Source organism: Thunnus maccoyii, chromosome 14, assembly GCF_910596095.1.
Source record: "Thunnus maccoyii chromosome 14, fThuMac1.1, whole genome shotgun sequence".
Classification (NCBI taxonomy): domain Eukaryota; kingdom Metazoa; phylum Chordata; class Actinopteri; order Scombriformes; family Scombridae; genus Thunnus; species Thunnus maccoyii.
Genome location: NC_056546.1, coordinates 235,135 through 245,169, shown reverse-complemented (window position 1 = coordinate 245,169; position 10,035 = coordinate 235,135).

Below are 10,035 nucleotides of genomic sequence, written 5' to 3'. Positions count from 1 at the left end.
AACTCCTGCAAACGTTTTGGCCAAATAATTAATGGTTATTAGTGGAAAGTGGTGCAGATTCATGTTGACTGAGTTAAACTTCTATAATGTTTAGATTAGTGATCATTTGGACAAACAGCAATGATTAACAATGATCACATGTGTATGTTTTCAATAAAGGAAAGCAGAAACAATTTTAAAAATTGTTGAAATAATAAAAATTAAAGCTGAGAGCAGCGATGAACGGATCCTTGCACAACTCTGGACTGTCAGGATCATCAGACACTGTGTGAATGAATAAAATATTATTTCCTGTGTGCAGTTTGTGGTGCTGGAGGTGACATATTGGAAATTGTGTACATTTGATGAACTATGTGTCATTTATACTTCATTCCCTGTTGGCCGTAGACAATACTGCAGTGAAACATTAATGCAGCAACACATTTACCAGAGGGTAACTGACATGAATATACATTTTCATGAATGTCAGCTTGTCTGGTGCCACTTTGCAGTTTTTGAGTATCAACACACATCACTTCCATACAAACTTAAATGTCTCTTAAAACCCAAAGAAACTTCATGGGATTAGCATAAACCTGGCATGTCTGTGAAGGAGAGACTTTTGGGTAACCATAGAACCATTTTCATTCAGATATCTTGAGGTCAGAGGTCAGGAGACCCCTTTGAAAATGGCAATGCAAGTTTTTCCCTCGCCAAAATTTAGCCTAACTTTGGAGCTTTATTTAGCTTCCTGACAAGCTAGCATGACATGGTTGATACCAACGGATGCCTTCGGTCTTCATATGAGAACAATATCTTCACTGTAGCTTTAAAAGTCCGATATGGCCTCTGAAAGATGTCGGCAGACGGCCCTGCAGGTCTCTGAGGGTTCATTAGAATGATCTTGCACTAAATATATAAGAAATGTAAATCTATGTGCATGAATCTCAACTAAATCAACTGTGGTTACTAGATTAAACTATAACACTAATTACCTTTCAACATGTGTGAGAAGGAAGACAGAAGTTTGCAGACAAAGGAAGAAAGCTTGATGTCAGAGTCACATGACTGGATAACTTGTCAATCAACAGCCATCTAGTGGTCAGTTATGGGGACTGCCAAAGAAAATACACTAACATTTGTTTCAGTGTGAGACTCTTTGTGGGGCTTGTCACGACTGTATTCAGAGGGGATGTGAATAGAGCAAGGAGCTTTAATAGTGTGGTTAAAACAGTTTGCTTGAAAAAGTGATTTAAGTACATTTAATTTAAGATTAAATTAAACATTTTTCATGAAAAGAAATGGTCTTTATATTCGAGGACAAAACATCTTCACAGTTTAGATTTCATATTATATGACATCAGATTAATCTTCTGTGTTTGCAAAAGTGCTTGAACTCCATTTGGTTCTCAGATGGTTAAAGAGCAGAAAGCAGATAAAGAGTAAAAACCACGTTGTAGTTTGTGTTTTAGTTTCTTTCTTTGTAGAAATGACAGAAAGCAGATATCTCCTGTTAATCAATGAGCTTTAGAGGAGCTGCTAGGTGGATTTAGTTATCTCTGGATAGAAGCAGGTTCGCTGTTTCCAGTCTCTCAGACACCAGAGAGTCTGTTTCAGTGTCTGTAGTGTCAGTGATTCTCTGTGTGAGGCTCATTGTTCAGTAATAATTACAGACTGTTTCTCAGTCAACTGGCTGCTCCTCCTGCCGTTTAAATCCCGTCCGGAGCCGCGTCCTCGTATTTTAAAGTGGATCTCTGAGTTTTTCTCCTTCAGCTCAGAGTGAAATTAGTTTTTGCTGATCTGACAGATGGAAACATGCTAACAGCAACATATCGGCCTGTTTGAACCAACATGACGACAGAAACAGATAAAAGCATCAGGAGAGCAAAAGCCCATCATTTATCTGAGCATCAGTCAGGCTTTAAAAACAACACAGAACCACAACTGCTGCAATTAAAGTACTGAACCACATTATTGAGACACTGAGATACTGTGCAGCTCTTTTTATTAACTCTCAACCGTCCACATACAAGTATTTAGGTTTTATTATAGTAAGTAGGAAGTATTATGAGCTTGATGTAGTTAAAGTATTGCAGTAAAAGTACATAAGTATTATGAGCTTGATGTAGTTAAAGTATTGCAGTAAAAGTACATAAGTATTATGAGCTTGATGTAGTTAAAGTATTGCAGTAAAAGTACATAAGTATTATGAGCTTGATGTAGTTAAAGTATTGCAGTAAAAGTACATAAGTATTATGAGCTTGATGTAGTTAAAGTACTGCAGTAAAAGTACATAAGTATTATGAGCTTGATGTAGTTAAAGTATTGCAGTAAAAGTACATAAGTATTATGAGCTTGATGTAGTTAAAGTACTGCAGTAAAAGTACATAAGTATTATGAGCTTGATGTAGTTGTAGTATTGCAGTAAAAGTACATAAGTATTATGAGCTTGATGTAGTTAAAGTACTGCAGTAAAAGTACATAAGTATTATGAGCTTGATGTAGTTAAAGTATTGCAGTAAAAGTACATAAGTATTATGAGCTTGATGTAGTTAAAGTATTGCAGTAAAAGTACATAAGTATTATGAGCTTGATGTAGTTAAAGTATTGCAGTAAAAGTACATAAGTATTATGAGGTTGATGTAGTTAAAGTATTGCAGTAAAAGTACATAAGTATTATGAGCTTGATGTAGTTAAAGTACTGCAGTAAAAGTACATAAGTATTATAAGCTTGATGTAGTTACAGTATTGCAGTAAAAGTACATAAGTATTATGAGCTTGATGTAGTTAAAGTATTGCAGTAAAAGTACATAAGTATTATGAGCTTGATGTACTTAAAGTACTGCAGTAAAAGTACATAAGTATTATGAGCTTGATGTAGTTAAAGTATTGCAGTAAAAGTACATAAGTATTATGAGCTTGATGTAGTTAAAGTATTGCAGTAAAAGTACATAAGTATTATGAGCTTGATGTAGTTAAAGTATTGCAGTAAAAGTACATAAGTATTATGAGCTTGATGTAGTTAAAGTACTGCAGTAAAAGTACATAAGTATTATAAGCTTGATGTAGTTACAGTATTGCAGTAAAAGTACATAAGTATTATGAGCTTGATGTAGTTAAAGTACTGCAGTAAAAGTACATAAGTATTATGAGCTTGATGTAGTTAAAGTATTGCAGTAAAAGTAGTGGTTTGGTCCCTCTGACTGATATATTATTATATATGACATCATTAGATTATTAATAGTGAAGCATCAGTGTTAGAGCAGCATGTTACTGTTGTAGCTGCTGGAGGTGGAGCTAGTTTACACTACTTTATATACAGTTAGCTAGTTTAGTCCAGTGGTTCCCAACCTAGGGGTCGGGGCCCCTCCAAAGGGTCAGCAGATAAATCTGAGGGGTGGTGAGATGATTAATGGGAGAGGAAAGAAGAAAAAACAAAGTTCTGATACACAAATCTGTTTTCAGTTTTTGGACTTTTTCTCTAATCTTTGATTTTTGCTGAAATATTGGATCATTTGAACATTTATTGAAATGAAAGCATGTGAGAAGTTTAGAGGGAAAAATCACTATTTGGTGGAGCTGTTAACAACTCATAGACATGTGAAATGTGACCCCGACTACACACTGCTTTTTGTAAGACGTCAAAGGACAAAAAGGTTGGAAACCACTGGTTTCATCTTTAACAATGTGTTGTATTTTAAAAGCTTGAATAATTGTGAACTCGTCCTTTAAGTCTGACCGTTGTTGCTGGAGGAGGAACATTGGTGACACAACATGAGTGTTATTATTATTATTATTTTTATTATTTTTATTATCATTATGGTTATGATGATGATGATGATGATGATTATTTCAGTGTCAGGTGGTTTAGTCTCTTTGTGGAGTTTTTTAATTCATCTGTGGATACAAACAGATTTATTAAAAAGTTCATTTGTTTTGGTAAAATGAGGAAATGTGTGTGTTGGTGACTGTGGTTAACAGTCAACTAACAGTCACACATCTGATCAGAAACATCTTCAGTTAAATTCTCTGCTCACACTTTGAGCTGTGAGTTAATTTGAAACACACGTGACTTCCAAAAAAGAGGAAGGAAGAGCAAGGAACCTAAAAGTGAAAGTATTCAATCAGACTCCGTTTTAAAGTCAACAGAGCAGAAGGATGAAACAGTCTGAGGCAGGGTGAGTGTTAATATTAGAGCTGCAAATAATGATTACTGTCATTATTGATCAATATGATGATTATTTTACTGATTAATTGTTTAGTTGATTAAACTGTGAAATCACAGTGTTGCCGTCTTCAAACGTTGTTTCCTTTGTTCTCTTCCTGGTTTCTGCGTCCTCACAGTGATGTAACGTGACTCACTGCTGCAGTTAAAATAGAGAGAAGTCACAGTTAAGAACCACACAGATGTTTATCTGAAGTCTGTTTGTTGGATTTCTGTTTGACACACTGAGGAGTTACTATCTGATCTTCCTCAGCTCTCAACCGTCCACATACAAGTATTTAGGTTTTATTATAGTAAGTAGGAAGTATTATAAGCTTGATGTAGTTAAAGTACTGCAGTAAAAGTACATAAGTATTATGAGCTTGATGTAGTTAAAGTATTGCAGTAAAAGTACATAAGTATTATGAGCTTGATGTAGTTAAAGTACTGCAGTAAAAGTACATAAGTATTATGAGCTTGATGTAGTTAAAGTATTGCAGTAAAAGTACATAAGTATTATGAGCTTGATGTAGTTAAAGTATTGCAGTAAAAGTACATAAGTATTATGAGCTTGATGTAGTTAAAGTATTGCAGTAAAAGTACATAAGTATTATGAGCTTGATGTAGTTAAAGTACTGCAGTAAAAGTACATAAGTATTATGAGCTTGATGTAGTTAAAGTATTGCAGTAAAAGTACATAAGTATTATGAGCTTGATGTAGTTAAAGTACTGCAGTAAAAGTACATAAGTATTATGAGCTTGATGTAGTTAAAGTATTGCAGTAAAAGTACATAAGTATTATGAGCTTGATGTAGTTAAAGTATTGCAGTAAAAGTACATAAGTATTATGAGCTTGATGTAGTTAAAGTATTGCAGTAAAAGTACATAAGTATTATGAGCTTGATGTAGTTAAAGTATTGCAGTAAAAGTACATAAGTATTATGAGCTTGATGTAGTTAAAGTACTGCAGTAAAAGTACATAAGTATTATGAGCTTGATGTAGTTAAAGTACTGCAGTAAAAGTACATAAGTATTATGAGCTTGATGTAGTTAAAGTATTGCAGTAAAAGTACATAAGTATTATGAGCTTGATGTAGTTAAAGTATTGCAGTAAAAGTACATAAGTATTATGAGCTTGATGTAGTTAAAGTATTGCAGTAAAAGTACATAAGTATTATGAGCTTGATGTAGTTAAAGTATTGCAGTAAAAGTAGTGGTTTGGTCCCTCTGACTGATATAGTGATATAGTTTATGCGTTTTTTTTGTAAGATTCCATGTTGGTTTTCCTCCTGTCCTCCCCAATTTTTTGAGTCACCAGTCGTCACTGGTGTGGGGGTTGAATGCAGCTCATTTTTGTAGGATACAGCAGAAAGGCCTATATACATACAGTACATTATATACAAACTTTGTATGAAGTTTGGTGTTATTATCATTTTACAATGATTGTAGGTCTTATATTTATAATTCAGTAGTGGGGATGACCTATGAGGGGAAGGGAAAAAATGGAGCGAGGGTGACAGTTTAGTGATAAAGTGCTGCAAAACTAAAATTTGTAGCTCTGTACTGCAGTTTTTCCTTTATTAGGGCCCGAGCACCTAGCGGTTCACTCACACTCTACATTCAAATATATGAGTATCAGTTACTTATTGTCTCTACACACCTGACAGTACACATGTCAATCAAACTTTCACCAGGTCATGTGGGTTAAAAGTTTTTACTTTTCTAAAAATAGACTTGATGAAAATTAGGAAATTAATTTGTTTTACAAGTGACCGGGCCCAAAACTTGCATGATTTTGATGCCACAGGTGTGAGCAAGACAGCCTCATACGACAAACATCATCTGATTCACATGAAATTTTCAAGGTGTGGTCTACAGCTGATATACAGCGACATGATGTTTACTTAATAGGTGTTCTCTAGAACCATTTAGTGGACACAGGAAATGATATTTAACTCCTTCATGCAATGTTCGATAAGAGTCCGGTCCAGAACACATCTGCATGCCTACAAAAAAGGCCCTTCGACTGCGCCGTGCCCCGATATGCGCAAGGGTGCGAGGGCCTGTTCATTGCTGCTTGCAGCTTTAATTATTATTATCATTATTATTGTTATTATTATTATTATTATTATTATTATTTTTCTTTTCTTTTTTTTTTTTTTTATTTATTTATTATTTCAGTGTCAGGTGGTTTAGTCTCTTTGTGGAGTTTTTTAATTCATCTGTGGATACAAACAGATTTATGAAAAAGTTCATTTGTTTTGGTAAAATGAGGAAATGTGTGTGTTGGTGACTGTGGTTAACAGTCAACTAACAGTCAGACATCTGATCAGAAACATCTTCAGTTAAATTCTCTGTTCACACTTTGAGCTGTGAGTTAATTTGTTAAGTTCAGAACAATTTTAGATCTTTGTTAATGACTGATGACCTGCAATACATTACCTCTCTTACACACACACACACACACACACACACACACACACACACACACACATGACTTCCAGTAAAGAAGAAGGAGGAGGATCAAACAGGTAGGCAGTAAAGGTGAAAGTCTGTACAGAATCCATTTTAAAGTCAACAGAGCAGAAGGATGAAACAGTCTGAGGCAGGGTGAGTGTTAATATTAGAGCTGCAAATAATGATTACTGTCATTATTGATCAATATGATGATTATTTTACTGATTAATCGTTTAGTTGATTAAACTGTGAAATCACAGCGTTGACGTCTTCAAACGTTGTTTCCTTTGTTCTTTTCCTGGTTTCTGCGTCCTCACAGTGATGTAACTTGACTCACTGCTGCAGTTAAAATAGAGAGAAGTCACAGTTAAGAACCACACAGATGTTTATCTGAAGTCTGTTTGTTGGATTTAAACCAGAGTCAAAGTTTATCTTTGTGACATGTTCTTAATGCTACACTACACCTTTACGGTTAAAAAACTGTGTGCCTCTGCCAGGAACCAACACACCTGCTCTGTGATTACTGCCCCACCTATTTGCACCTTCTCAGTACTCCACATACCACCTACTGGGCAAAGAAGGGAATTACTACAGGTGAACACATTCACAATACAACAATGGCTCTGGGGCCTCGAGCCACTGGCTAGAAAACACACTGGTTGTAGTTAAAGTCATGTAAACTAATAAGAAGCTACTAAGTTGAGAGGAAGGACTGGGTTTATTCTACTGTGTATGTGTGTGTGTCTCCAGTGTTACTGGTTTACATCTCAGACTGCAGAAGATGAATGATGTGGAGGAAGAGGAGGACGGAGCAGAGTCCCTGATATCCAGCTGTCCGTCTATGAGGAGTGACCGGTCTAAAGATCCTCCTCCACACTTCAGTAATGAACCTGGACCCTCAGACACAAAGTAAGAGACTGTTTCTACTGTAAACTGACCTGAAGATGATTCAGTGTTGAAACGTCATTTAAAAACAAACCCACACTCTACTACAACCATCTCCATCAGTTACACTACGCAACATCATTTTTGTTCCTGGGTAGTAAGTGTTATTTCCTAATTGCTTTTGCCTAAAAAGTATAGAAAATTACTGCTATTCCCTTCAGACTTTACTCTTGTGACCTGGACAGTGATATTTTGAAATGTATTATTTAATAATTTATTATTATTTATAAATTATGTATTAATTAATTTATTGCGTATTATTATCATTAACATTCAGTCAGAAAAAACAACATATGAATCAAAATTAACATGTAATTATACTAAAGTTATACAAAAGATTTAGAAGTGAGTAGTTTTTCAAGATTTATGATTATACCATAAATCACTTTCACCATCATCGTATCCAGTGATTCATATGCTGTTTGTTCTGAATGAAAATGTGTAAATTTACCTGTTTTTCCATTGGAAATGAGTACATTTCAAAATATCAATGTCCAGGTCACAAATGGAAAGTTTGAAGGGAATAATGGCTGTTTTTTAAATACTTTTTAGGCATAAGCAATCAGGAAATAATACTTACTACACAGGAACTAAAATCAAGTAAAATTGGTAACACAGTGTTATTAGTGAGTAATGCCATTCTTAGTAGTCACACTGTATTTTGGATGTTTAAAATGACATTATGGATATCTGGAATGTTTTTTTTATTTTGGATATCTGGAATTAGAATTATGACTAGTAAGAATTGGATTGCAGATATGCAGAATGTTGATTGTATATATCAAAAATGTAATTGTGGATATCTGAAATGTTCATTTTAACTAGGAATAATTGAATTATAGATATCTGAAATAAATATCCAGTCTAGCTATTAAATGTTAAAAACTTATACTTCTTAAAGATTTTTAGATATCTTTCATGTATTTTTGACTAGTACAATCAAAGTTGTAGATATCTTGAAATACAATTTCTACTAGTAAGAATGTTATTGTGGATATCTTTAATTACCATTCTGACTGGGAGATTATTATTATTATTTATCCAAAATGTGATTACAGATAGGAGTGTGTTCCATTAATCGCTGTAAACACTGGTCTCCTGCAGCAAACTCTTATCAAGTCTTCTTATATTGACATCGTCTGAACTGCGTCACTTCCTCGAGTTATAATTACTGTGGCCAATAGATAGTGTAACCGTAACTATAGGCCTGAATTTTAGACGTATACTGTGTTTTTCTTGTGAGGACGGTTGCAATCAGCTGTGGTGATGAACTAAATAGTGATAATATGACATGTTACATGTGTTTATATCTGCTCTTTACCAGAAGTAATGATGTCTGTAAAATACAGTTGCAACAGACCACAAAACTTATGGTTCAGATCGTATCACGGATTTGAGTCATGGATCAGATCATTTTATGGATCAGCAAAAAAAAACAAACAAAAAACAAAAAAACAAACAAAAAAAACATAGGAGGGGACATAAAATTTGCTTTCCATATATTCTGTAAAACACTTACGGCAAGGAACTTTTGCACGTGGCCTTAAATGAAAACAACATTCAAGATATCCAATGTTTAAATAAAATCTTAAAATATATAAAATGTTCAGAGCTCAATGGTTAAATGAAATTGAAATATGAGGCCTGATACTTTCCCCCTTTAAATATAGTAGTGAATGAAACAACAGCCTCAAAACTTGATAACTTACAAACATAAACACACGTTTTGTCCTGCAGCTTGTTGAACGTGCCACCAAACAAACATTCACTGGGGAAAAGTGCTCTGCTTAAGTCAGTTTGCAGCTACATAGCTAAATGGCTGCTCAGCTGCACACATTAAACATCATGTAAATGTTGCAGCCAAGGACACAGGCAGATGCAGGACTGTCGTGCCGCTAGCAATGTCTTTATTTTTGCCTTTAACAACGAAAACAAAGCAGTGTATGCTCACTCTCACAGTCTAGCAGCACACTTTCTCTGCTGCTAAAAATGATTGTCTTCTTCTCTTGGCTACAATTCTTCTTCTTCTTCTTTTTGTTTAATGGCGGGTGGCTGGTTACTATTGCTATTATTATTATTTATCATATCTCTATTATTATTATCACTGTTATTGTTATTATTGTTGTTATTATGCTTCTCTGTGTCTCTCTCCCCACTCCCCCCTCTCTCAAACGGTTGGGTTGAGAGAAAAAGCTCAACCCAACCGGTCGTTGCTCTGATTCTGACAATGAGCCATCATCAGCATCTTTCTCTTGAAAAAACAACTTTATGGCTTGGCTTACGTTAAGCGTTCGCTTCATTTTTCCGACTCAAAAACTCCAAATCTTCCGAAAATTATCTCAATATCTCCTCACGTGTCTCTGTTGTTCTCTCTCTCTCTCTCCCGCTTCTCTCTCTCGCCTGCATTTCTCCTCTGTAGGTGCTCTTTGCAGTTGCAGTTTTTTCCATTT